General features: G+C 38.1%; 1 pseudogene; it reads right to left on the bottom strand.

Moving 5' to 3' along the window:
• Positions 1-9,015: 9,015 nt before the first annotated feature.
• On the bottom strand, positions 9,016-9,393 carry LOC119522976 (annotated as a pseudogene).
• Between the last annotated feature and the right edge of the window lie 206 nt (positions 9,394-9,599).

Below are 9,599 nucleotides of genomic sequence, written 5' to 3'. Positions count from 1 at the left end.
TACCTTGGGTGAGTCCCCTAGTCCCCAGACATTTGCATTTCTCCATGGCAAAATGGCAATTCTATCACTGGTTCCTAGTCACCTCCCAGCAGTGTGGGAAGAGTCCAGACCCTGGGCTTGGGGACTTCTCACCAAGAGGGCACTGACTAGGCGTGATCCTTGGAGTCTGTCACTGCTGTTGACGCTGAGAACACCACCAGTGTGGGAACAAATGCTGTCTTTGTCACGAGCTCAACTATAGGGGCCTCTCTTGCCCCAAGCTGGCAGCTGAGGTTAAGTACTTGAGATCCCTGGGCCAGCTGTTGTGAAGTAAAAACCAGGCAGTAGGTTAGACAGGGTTCAGAACTCGGCAGAGAGCCAGACCTGAGTGAAGGCTCTGCTAGAAAGGGAGCACAAAAGGTGTCCCGCAAGTGTCTTCTGAGGTGGTTTACAAAAAATACAATCTTGTTTCTAAGGTAGACAAGCACTAACAAGGGGGCTGCCTAAAAATGCCTGCTTTAACTCACTATCAGCGGAAGAAGCTTCTAGAACTAAAAAAGCACTGTGATCAGTGTTTCCCATGGAGGCTTCCCTTGGAGCATAGAAAGATAGCCACACCCTGTGAAGTTAGCTGGGAACTTACAAAGACCAGTGTTGTTTCCACTGAGAAAGAAAGATAACCCTGTATAATGGTATCCTTCTTCTCTAAACCTCAGACCTTGTATGATAAGGGGCAAGTGAGCCTGCAGGCCCAGGCAAAGGGAGAGGGAATGCTTGGCAAAACGAATATGCTTTTAGCTTCCTCGCTGGCCAACGTGGAAGTCTTCCCTAGGAAGAGTGTGTGGTCAAGAATTGCTAAACAATACCAAGATACCCTTTTAATTTGATGATGGCTGTAAAGTTTCCAAGTGGGCATCTCTTAAAAACCAAAACTACAATAGCACTGGTATTTATATTTACCCATGTCATTATCTTTACAAGAGATCTTTATTTCTTCATGCAGCTTCAATCTATTGTCTAGTGTCCTTTTCTTTCAACGTGCAGAACTCTTTAGTATCTCTTGTATGGTTGATCTAGTGGTAACGAACTCCCTCAGCTTTTGTTTTTCTGGGAATGTCTTAATCTTGCCCTCATTTCTAAAAATCAGTCTTGCTACATACAGAAAACCTGGTTGGCAGCTTTGTGCTCTCAGCACTTTAAATATGTCATCCCACTGCCTTCTTGCCCCTGTGGTTTCCAATGAGAAATTGGCCCTTAATCTTATAGAAGCTCCATTACATGTGATGTGTTGCTTCTCTCTTGAAGCTTTCAGAGTTCTCTCTATCTTTGGCATTTGACAATGTGATTATAACATAGCCGGGTATAGGTCTATCTGGGTTTATCCTGTTTGGAGTGCATTGAGCTTCTTGGATGGGTTTATTCACGTCTTTCACTAAATTTGGAAAGTTTTCAGCCATTATTTCTTTGAATTCTCTCTGCCCCTTTCTCTTTTTCTTCTCCTTCTGGGACTCCCACATAAGTATATTGGTATGCTTGATGATGTCCTACTGGTTTCTCGGGCTCCATTCACTTTTCTTTATTCTTTCCTCTTTCTGTTCCTCAGACTGGATGATTTCAATTGTCTTCTCTTCAAATTCTTCTGCCAGCTACATAATCTGCTGTTGAACCCCTCTAGGGAATTTGTAATTTCTGTTAGTGTGGTCTTCTGCTCGGTTTGGTTCCTTTTCATAACTTCCATCTCTCCATTGATATTCTCTTTGTGTTCATCTGTTGTTTTCCTGATTTCCTTTAGTTTTTTGTCTATGTTTTCTTTTAACTCTTTGAGCATATTTAGGACCATTTTTTAAAATGCAATTTTATTGAGATATATTCACAGACCATACAATCATCCACAGTGTACAACAGATCACAGTATCATCATATAGTTGTGCATTTATCATACAATCAATTTTTGAACATTTTCATTACTCTGAAAAATAAGAATAAAAATAAAAGTAAAAAAGAACACCCCGAACATCCCATAGCCCTCTCCCTCTATTATTCATTTAATTTTTTCCCCCATTTTTCTACTCATCTGTCCATACACTGGATAAAGGGACTGGGAGCCACAAGGTTTCCAGTCACATGAGGACCTTTTTTTAAAAAGTCTTTACCTGAAATGGCCCAGGTCTGATTCTCCTCATTGATTTCTAATGCTTTAATCATCATTTTTGCTTGGGCCATCACTTCCTATTTCTTTGTATGTTTTGTAATCTTTTGTTGAAACCTGGACACTTTGATATTAAAGGTTTTCTCACTGGAATTTAAACTCTGAGGTGTCTGTTCCTTAAGCTTGTATCCAGCTAGTGTTATGACAGAACTTTCTTTGAATGTGAGGGGCTAACAAAAAAGGGAAAAATTGAGAATACCTTTCTCAGTCTTTGCAGATTGACCTGTGCCGAGTGTTCTCTCCTTCATAGTGTAGCCATACAAAGAATTTAGAGAATAGCCCCAGGCCAAAGACTAGGGCCCTCCCTGGTCCATTTGTGCATGCCTCTTGTCTTGTGAGTTTGGCCTAAGAATTTCCTGTTTGTGCAGATAGGAATGTCCCCTCTTCCCTAACAAACAGTTTCTTCACAGTCCCAAGCACTGCACTATATGTCCTACAGCCAGCAATCCCTTACCCCAGGCAGCACAACTTGACTGCCATCCCACAGTGTTCTGCAGGAGAGCTCTGTGAGCTGCCTCCTTTGCAAAGAGCAAGTTCTGGGACAGCAAGTCCCTCAGGCTACCACCAGACAAGTTGGGCCAGACATACATGCTCCCAGTATGTGCACGAGAGTTATTCTGCTCCCTCCAGAACCAGGACCAGGGATCTGCACCAGGAACCCAGGCTGGCTCCACGCTGAGCTGGTGAGAGGATGGGGGAAGGGCCAGCCAGGGGGCCATGAGATCCTACTGCTTTTGAGTAGCCTTTTTCTTTCTTCTGCATTTGCCCTGTTATTGCAGTCCTTTAACTGTTTCTAGAGCTTTGAGATAGATGTTTCTGCCAGTTCTTGCTGATTGGTCAAAGCTTCTCCTATTTCTTGATTTATCCACTTTGGACCTTTTCTATTGACTCCCCGCTATAAAAAATGAGGCATTAGCTCACTTATCGCTACTCCCAAACTCCTCTCTTTTCCTCCACCTCCCATTATTTGATAGTATTTTTATGAGATTTTTAATTCACTTTTAAAAGTACCATACATTAAAACTGACCTTTTTTGGTGTACAGTTCTGTAAGTGTAGACAAATACATGAAGTTATTTAACTATCACTACAATCAATATATGGAACAATTCCATCACCCCCAAAAATTCCCTCATACTGCCATTTGTAATCAATCCCTCCCTCTATCCCCAACCCCTGACAACCCCTGACAACCCATTTTATGTTTGTGCAGTTTTGCCTTTTCCAGATTGTTATAGAAATAGAGCCATACAGTACGTAACCTTTTGAGACTTCTTTCTTTCACTCAGTATAACAATTTTGAGATTCATATATCAGTAGTTCATTCTTTTGTATTCCTGAGTAGCATTCTACTGTGTGGTTGTACCACAGTTTATCCATTCACCAGTTGAAGAACATTTGGGTTGTTTCCAGTTTGATGGTACTATTTTAGTTATTCCTTTGGTTTCTTTTTTACTTTCAAACTTGATATCATATACTGAAACCTCTATTTCTTGCACCATCATCCACTATATATTAAGTAGGTCCCCCTTTGCAGAACAGTAAACACTTTTAGCTAGATTCCAAAACACGATGCTTTCTCTCTTTTTTTTTTAAGTCTTCATTTTAAATGGATTTACTTTGAGGGTGTAATTTTTCATGGAAGTGGGAGGGCTTGTTTAAATGCTATCCAGCAGCCCTATTCAGAGCTAACACTATTCTAAATGATTTCTATAGTATAGGGAGCCTCTAGTACCAGACATGTTTGCCGCTGGGAATATATACATGTACTTTCTGTTCTAACCGTTGCTAACTCGGGCAGTAATTTTTGGGAAAAAGACCTTTCTTCATGTGGATTTCAGCTTTTGTCTGTCATGCTTTTTCTTTTCCAGCTGCCTTCACCAGCGAGCACAAAGCCACATTTCAAAGGAGACTGACAAATTATCCCCAGCTGCCAGAAGGAGGTTAGCTTTCTCTGTGTGTTGTGTCCCTCTTCTCTGATAACCAACAGGTTAAATTTCTAAAGGGAACTGACAAAAGTAGAAATTTCCTTTTCACCAACATGGTTTGGGTTTGTTTTTTTTTTTTTTTTTTTTTTTTGCTTTTTTAAAAAAGATGCGGTTTTGTAATATCTCTCTCCATTCCTACCCCAATTTATACCAGGAAATAGAGTGTAAATGATCACAACTGAACTGCTATTGTTTGCACGTTTCATATTAATTCATTTCTTTTTATTAAGTGTTTGAAAGATCTAAATTATTTTTTAAAATTGGCTAAATTTTTAAGTGTCTTCCCTCAGAGAGTAGCCATTTAAAGGCTGAATAGTCCTGTCCAGAGATTGATGTGTTATATTTCACTTGCATTTTTAACCACGTTTGTATGTGTTATCTACCTAGCACTTAAACTGCATAACAGATTTGAGTCTAATGCCTAGCACAATACCCGACCCATAGTAGAGCTCAGTAAATGTCCTTTGAATTGAAATGAGCAGAAAGAGTGCCTTGTATACATAATGGTAAAATATTCTCCCGTTAATGCAGTGAGTCAGGCATTTTTGAACATCACTAATGGGAATGCAAATTGGTACAACTCTCCTGCAGGGCAATTTGGCAAGAGGTGCAAAGCTTTTCCTTTCCTTTCACCAAGACATTTTCTTTCTAGGGATTGATGTTAAGAAAATAATATAGATGCAAAAAAGATATATATACCATGAGATACATTGTACCATTGTTTAAAATACAGAAAAAATAGAAGTTGTTTATGCTATGAAATTCTATGCAGCTATATTTATACTATGAAATACTATGTGGTTATTTACAATCACGTTTAGAATAATATTAATGACATGGGAAAATGCTCACAACCTAAATTAAGTGAGGGAATGGAGGATACACAAATGAATATACAGAATGATTCCAAATGTGTGTGTGTGTGTGTGTGTGTATAGAAAAAAGAAAACTGGAAGGAAATAAATAGAAATATTGACAATGGTTATCTCTAGGTTGTGGAATTATGGGTGATTCTCATTTTCTTATTTTTGTAATTTCCAAATTCTCTACAAGGAGTGTAAATTACTTCAAAATCTGAAAAATAGATATTTTTGATTTTGAAGAAATAAATGCTATTTATGATGGATGGAGGACTTACAGTCATAAAACCCTACTAACAAGATGTGGAATTGTTTCTGCAACCAAAGGCAAAGTCATGGCAGTGTTTAGTTTTCAGAAAGACAAGATGAAGCCCAGAAGTTTTTTGGGGTTTAACTACTATGAGCCCCAGTTTGAGATTGAAAGGCAAAAGTGTTCAACCTTTTCTCTAGGCCTAGTTGGTTTTCATCCTTCCCTCTCCCCATCCCCACCCTTTTTTAAACTGTCCAGATCAGTGGAACAAATGTTGAGCAAACTGGAAATAAATAAAATCCAATGACTTTAAGATACCACAAAGCCCTCCCTTCCTGTGTTCTAATGGCTACCTGCCCATTATCCTCCCCAGAGTGGAGGGCTGGACTCAGCCGAAATTGAGTCTTTTCCAATTCAAGCATGAAAACTGCAAATACTTAAAAAAGAGAAAAACTTAGGAAGTCTGAAAAGATTGAGACGCAACATGCACAGCACTCTCTCCACAATATTTCTAGCTTTATATGACATAAACTGGTAGAATATGCTGGGGAAGAAAGGCTACTAAGTAAAAACCCAACTGTAGAAGGCAGATAGAGCAAGGACTGCTCATATTTTAAAGAAACCACAGAATCCTAGAACTTTATTGCTGGAAGGAAAAATATTCCAACAAGTATACATCTCCTTCCAGATACCAGATATTGTGGTGGGTGCTGACCCAAATGTTATCTCATTAAAAATACTATAGCTATGTGCTCCATTTTACAAATGAGGAAACCAAGGCCCAGAGAAGGGCTATGGATTTCTTTAGATCACAGAGATTGTTGGCTGCAAAGGTGGAGCTAGGTCCTACGTCTTCTGGGGAATCTCAGGTGAGAAGATGGGTTTTTCTAATACAATGCTCCCCTCAGCTCCAGATGCTTCCAAAACCTGCACGGTACTTGGATTTTTAAGCTTTTTAATTTGAAATAATTTCATGCTTACAGGACAATTACAAAAATAATACAAAACCTATACAGAGAACTCCAATATACCCTCTACTCCACAGATAACCAGAACCACCAACTTTTAACATTTTGCTGCATTTGTTGTATAATTCTGTCTGTCTGTCTGACTGTCTGTCTATGTATCTATCTATCTATCTTCTAAACATTTGCGAGTAGGTGGCATACATCATGATACTTGACCATGTAATACTTCCAATGTATATTTCCTGAGAACAAGGATATTCACTTATATAGCCACCTTAAGTAGAGTTATCAAGTTCAAGAAATTTAATGCTGATACAAAGTTTACAGACTTTATTCCAATTTTTCCAATTGTCCCAATAATGTCCTTTTGGGCATTTTCTTCTACATTATTAGATCCAGTCCAGGATAATGTATGTCATTGTCCCTTTAACCTCTCTCTTTTTTTAAATTAAAATTATGGAACATACATATAACATAAAATATCCCACCTTCATGTCCTCCCAGGCATGTACAATTCAGTAGGATTAACCACATTCACAATATTGTGCTATCTTTACCATCACCCATTACTAGAACTTTCCCATAGCCTTAAACAGAAATCCTACATCCGTTATGCATTAATGCCCCATTCCCCCTCCCCTCTGCCCCTGATAAACTGTCTGAGTCCCTGCTTTCATATACACCTAGAAAAGGAATTGCTGAGACATATGGTAGTTCTATGTTTAACTTTTTGAGGAACCACCAAACTTTCTGTCTCTATGAATTTGCATGTTGTAGTTATTTCATGCAGTGAAATCATATAATATTTGTCCCTTTGTGTCTGGCTTATTTTACTAAATATGATGTTTTCAAGGTTCATCCATGTAGTAGCATGTACCAGAGCTTCATTCATTTTTAAGGCTGAATAATATTCCATTGTGTGTTTATACCACATTTTGTTTATCCAGTCATTTATTGATGGACTTTTGGGTTGCTTCCACCTTTTGGCAATTCTGAATAATGCACTAAGAATATTGGTGTACACGTATCTGTCTGAGTCCCTGCTTTCATATACACCTAGAAAAGGAATTGCTGAGACATATGGTAGTTCTATGTTTAACTTTTTGAGGAACCACCAAACTGTTTTACACAGCAGCTGCACCATTTTATATTCCCACTAACAGTATATGAGGGTATTCGTATTTCTCCACATCCTTGCCAGCACTTGTTATTTTCCGTTTTGAAGTAATAGTCATTTTGGTGGTGTGATGTGATAGCTCATTGTGTTTTGTATTGGCATTTCCTTAATGGCTAATGATATTGAGCATCTTTTCACATGTTCACTGGCAACTTGTAGAGCTTCTTTGGAGAAATATCTATTCAAGTTCTTTGATCATTTTAAAATTGCATTTTTTGTATTTTTATTGTTAAGTTGTAGGAGTTTTTAAAATATATTCTTGAGATATATGGTTTCCAAATATTTTCTCCCAGTCTGTTGGATGCCTTTTCACTTTCTTGATAATGTCCTTTGATACACAAAAGTTTTCAATTTTGATGAAGTCCAATTTACCTATGTTTTTCTTTTGTTGCTTTTGGTGTAAAGTCTAAGAATCCATTGCCTAATACAAAGTCTCAAAGATACCTATGTTTTCTTCTAAGAATTTTATAATCTTACTTCTTATATTTATAACAATGATCCATTTTGAGTTATTTTTGTATATAGTGTAATTTAGGGGCCCACTTTCATTTTTTTTTTTTTTTTTTTTGCATGTGGCTATCCAGTTTTCCCAGCAGCATTTGTTGAAGAGACTATTCATTTCCCCATTGAGTGGAATTGGCACCCTTGTCAAAAATCAATTGACCATAGATCTCTGGGTTTCTTTCTGGACTTTCAGAACTATCCCATTGGGCTATATGTCTGTCCCTGTGCCAGTAACATGCTGGCTTTTACTTTTTGGGTGGGGGAGCTTATGCAACTTTACTAAGAAAAATAAATCAAATTACTAGTAGAGCTATTAGTTGATCACTCCTCCATTGACAGCTTGCATGATTTATTCAGTGCTATATTAGAGTGTATTGGAAGATAGACTAACTAATAGCTCCAAGCTCCCTAACAATTTAAATGAAAATTACAAAATGTTTGAGATCCTATTTTGGAATAAAAAGGGTATTTGATTTCCAATTTCCATTCTCAGTAAAACAAGAAAGGTCATTCCTTTATTGGCATGCATAAAATACATCATATTTTCTGTCCTGCTGATGCTATAAATTCAATACCAGTTCTCCAGCCACATCAGTTATGAGCATAAAGTATAACATGTAACCTCAAATTTCTAGTAGTGGAAGGCTTGAACAGGATTAGATGCTGCTATAGAGTAGTGCTGCTTCCTTTGATGTGACAACTGAATATGTGTCTCCTCCCCCTCAGTTGACTTCTTCAGCATGTTAGAGCAGTGAGGAATGGTTTTAGACTCTTAACCAAGTAAGAGCGAAGACATTGGTCATCTAATACACATGCTCCATTTTTTACAAAAAATTCTGAATCTTGGGCAACTGTTCTCTTGTAACTACTTTGCATTTCCTAAAAGCAGTTATTCTCTAAAGCTGGAAGAACTGAAGTCTTCTCAAATGAGCATGTGAATGAATGGAGGGAGGTAACAAAAAATAAAATTAAAATACATGAGGTGTGATAGGGGAGCAGCCGTATAAGAAAATCAAAAAAGGAATAGTAATTTAAAGTTTATTCCAGCTATAATGCAGGTTATTCTGACTTTAAGGTAGCATCACATGGCATACTTCTGAGTCTATTCCTGAGATATTCTGTTGTACTTATCACCATCTTTTTTATAGATCTGTGCATTCTCTGGCACTGGGGGGTCATCTGGGTTTGGATCACATAGCCGTGAACAAATGGATAAAAGAACTTTAGAAATAGTTTAAACGGGAGACCACTGTGATCTTAGAATATCGAGACAAATGCTGCCATTACTGTTAATATTTGGATGATAAATTCCTGTCATAAATGCAACCTTTGGTGATTTGAAGGGGTAATCTTTAGGAAAATGAATTTTCAAAAAGAATACACCACCTTGATATGGGCTGTCATTAGGTCCCATAATTGTGGCTTGCTAATGAAACATATCCCCAACTGGACCTGCAGAACATTGTTTATTATTAATCCATTTCAGTGCCATAGTCTGTCTGTGCTTTTCTTCTGGCTCCACAATATCTCAGCGTATGTTCAAAGGTCAGCCAAAACTCTTGATTATCAGGGCGGCAGGGAAGGATTGTAACTTCATCTCACGCGGATTCTGCCAGACACAGATGCACTGGGGCCTGGGCTTCCCTTAAGCTATGGCCTCAACCT

The sequence above is a fragment of the Choloepus didactylus genome, chromosome X, assembly GCF_015220235.1.
Source record: "Choloepus didactylus isolate mChoDid1 chromosome X, mChoDid1.pri, whole genome shotgun sequence".
Classification (NCBI taxonomy): Eukaryota; Metazoa; Chordata; class Mammalia; order Pilosa; family Megalonychidae; genus Choloepus; species Choloepus didactylus.
Note: the sequence above shows the minus strand (reverse complement) of the source record. Positions and strands in the feature narration are given on the sequence as shown.